The sequence below is a fragment of the Phoenix dactylifera genome, unplaced genomic scaffold (genome assembly GCF_009389715.1).
Source record: "Phoenix dactylifera cultivar Barhee BC4 unplaced genomic scaffold, palm_55x_up_171113_PBpolish2nd_filt_p 000233F, whole genome shotgun sequence".
NCBI classification, from domain to species: Eukaryota; Viridiplantae; Streptophyta; class Magnoliopsida; order Arecales; family Arecaceae; genus Phoenix; species Phoenix dactylifera.
The window spans coordinates 526,826-530,391 of record NW_024067734.1 but is presented as its reverse complement, the minus strand read 5'-3'; positions in this window follow the sequence as shown (position 1 = coordinate 530,391).

Here is a 3,566-nt window from a genome sequence, read left to right as displayed (position 1 = left end):
TAATAGGGCAATAACAGCAAGAGCATTAAAAAGAGTAGGAAGTGAATGGAGTTGAAGAAGACATAAGGATGATGCTGGTATAGCAAAGGCTGAGAGCAATATAGAGTGCATAGTGATAGCAATAGTAAGGGTATGCAGGTTGACATAGGAGAGGGTGCCATCTTTGATGGAGGTTTGCTCATTTAAGGATAGAGAGGTCATCAAATCTAGGAGGACAAGAAGGAGCCCTTTTTTTAATTTTCAAGTTTGCAAGATTTGAGGCTTTCTTTTCTTGACAATCCATTAGGGGAGATGGGTGACCCCAAAAAACCCGTTCATTGGTGGAAAGTGACAACATGCTAATGGCTAGGTTGTATAACTATGATGGTGTGCCACCAATGTCTGGATAGCCGAAAAAGAAATAAATGGAGAGCTGTGATGATGATGGCATGGGTCCAGATGCCTTGACCATCAAGAACTTTTGCTACCATCATATTGCTTAAGAGGAGTAGGGTTTAGCTAGGGTTACGAAGCATTTTATTAGTAATGGTAAACTAAAGTCACACTCAAAAGCTAAAAGCAAGAAATTCGAAAGGAAAATGCAATAAATTTAAATGAATTGTAAATAAAGGTAACAATAAATTAAGGATAAAGATAAATTTCGATTCTCGGAGCGATAGAAGGCCTTTAGTTCATATTATAATCTATTATTTATACTAGATAATATGATATGGTAACCGTCCACTTCAGCGATTGTAGCCCACATCTTGCCTCCACTTTCTGACAGTTTTGCCAACTGATACTAATTGCCCTTCACTACTCACATTTATTATAACGACCAGATACTATATCGTTTGTCAGATCAATAATCGTACTGGGTTGGCCTTAAGTCAATATCAACTAGTTTTCATTCGGCTTACCCATGATGATTACCTTGGTCATTTCTCTCAGCTTATGGAATGATGCTCAACGCTAGGTACCTTTAAGCCGACTCAGTCAACTTTCCTATATATTGCATGCTGCTTTAGCATCAACTATTAGGATATTCACTTGGAACCTTATCATTATTATCATGTTCTCATCTTGCCACCCGACTAAATATGCATGCGTATTTCAGGCACCATCACGAGTTGGGATGTAGTGTAAACATTTTTTTTATATTATTTCTTTAAATGCCCCTTTTATGCATTAGAAAGCATGGAGGGTGCTTTGCTATCTATGTCTGCTGCAATGCGGTGGCAGTCGTGAGGTTTTCATATGATAAGCTATGTGACCATCTTGAGTATAATATTATGTGTCCTTAACCTTTTTCTCAACTTATTTAAGAAAAACTTATCTAATAGGTAGGTATATCCATTATCGGATTTTATGAGAGCACGCAATTTACATGTTAAAAGAACTTTTTTAGAAATTTTTGAGCATCATGGTTCCCTCATCTCCTTGGGCCTACTTCTGGTTTGTAGAAAGATATAATAAGTTATAATTTAAAAAATACTATCTATATTTAGTCATTGAAACTTGGATTCTAGTTAGGTCTAATACTCTCTGAAATATTTGATGGTGCAATACCATGTTTGCTCTACAACGAAATGATCGAATTTAAGATGCTCCCTCTCGCAATAAATAAATAAATCCTAGTAATTTGTGCCTTTTTTTGAATAAATTAGATTCAAATAGAGATTTTTACATTTTTGGTTTCTCTCATTCTACTGAAGCATTCTAAGCATTTCTTAGAACATGAGTTGAAATCTTTCCATGACGAGAGTGGCAATGACCAACCCTTCACCCCCGAAGTCTAGATTGCTCAACCTTGTCTATCCCCTTATGGTTGACTGCTGGATGGAAGAACAAGCATGGCAATACCAAGTGAATGCCCTTTATATCCACATGATGGAGATCTTCAATAGCTTCAACACGGTGGAGTGCCTCCTTGAGTACACTTAGTAGTGGGAGTGAGGGGTCACCAACTTAGCGATGGAGGTATTGCTAAAAAACTTTCTACTTTTGGTAGCAAGTGTTCAGGGCTAGTTTGAGATTTTCTTGTTAAACAACACCATCCCTCCTTTATTGGCATGGCCAACCATTTCTTTCAAAAGGAGGAGGAGAGGGTTGAATGGAGGATTGAAGGCTCAATCTATTTTCTCTTCCTCAGATGAGGCAAAGGGCGAACTATGAATATGAAAGCTTCTCTTCATTTCTAGGTTATTTTCAAATTGTAGAAAGATGACTAGCATTTCAACATCTATTACGATGGAACATTAAAACATCAAATGGTATAAGGATTGTTGGACCTATCTAAACTCTTGAATCTTTTATAATCATACTATATCAGTTTGTTGTAGCTTGCTATGTGGTTAAATAAAATTAGTGCTTTATTTGTTTGCTTTGTACTTCTGATGATCTAGTGCTTATTGGTTAGATGGAAATTAAGAGTTATATTAAAGATCTTTTTTCAAGCATTTACCTCACTTATGCATTTCAAATTATGAAAATTAACAATTATAAATAACTCAAGTTATCAACCAAATTTTCTTTTTATTCTTATGCCATAACTATTTGAATTTGTCAATGCAAATTCTACTTTACATTTTTAATCTAACTACTACAAATCTATGACCAAGTATTAAAAGTTTATTAATCATTAAGCATATAAGCTCTCATAGTAGTTTATCCTCTTGCAATCTCTTCCATCTATAAAGAATTAATGTTTGATTATGTTATGCTGATAGTATAATTAATGCCATCATTGCCCCCACCATCGTTGATTTGTGGGCTTCCTCAATTGCTTCATTGCTATTTAATCCTTACCTTTTTTAAGCCAAATAAAAATCAAATAGAAAATGTAGATAGACCTTACCATGGACATAATTGGTCAAATGATATCCACAGTTAATTATGTCTATCCTATTTTTAACAATCACCTAAGCATCTACAATATTTCAAATTATGTCATGGCCCCAATTATGAACATTTCCTAAAGATATAGTTACAAAATATTCAAGCTAGCCTACTTATACCATTATTTTTCATGCACACATATTCCCCTACAAACTGAATCATTTGCTCTTTTAATTTTTATCCTATTGACTGTCTACATTCTTTGCAAAAATTCCTCCATATATTTCTATATGATCATTAATTTAGCTCCGTTTCTGCTTATTTATCGTGCAAATATTAAAACTTCGCCAATTTTTTAGTATCTAAGCTTCTCGTAATATGTTTATCCACCTACAATCTTTTCACTTATCTAGAAGTAGCCATCTAATTAGATCCTTATAGATCATTCAATCCATATAGTCATCTCTTTAATTCTTTATACTAATCATAATCTTGCTTGTTTCAATTATGCATCTACCATTCGACCCTCTCCCTCTTGACATTTTTTTTGGGACTCCATCCTCCCCTTCTTGGAGGTAGGTTGGAGAATGGCAAGTGAGGTAGGGGCAGGGCGATCCGGTAATTCCACTCATTCAATATGGAAAGTAATAAAATAATAGAGGAGAGCAGGAAAAATCACCGATCCACCCAGGATGTATGTGTCCAAGGTCATGGGCCACCCTAGATATATTTATTTCCTATGCATGCAT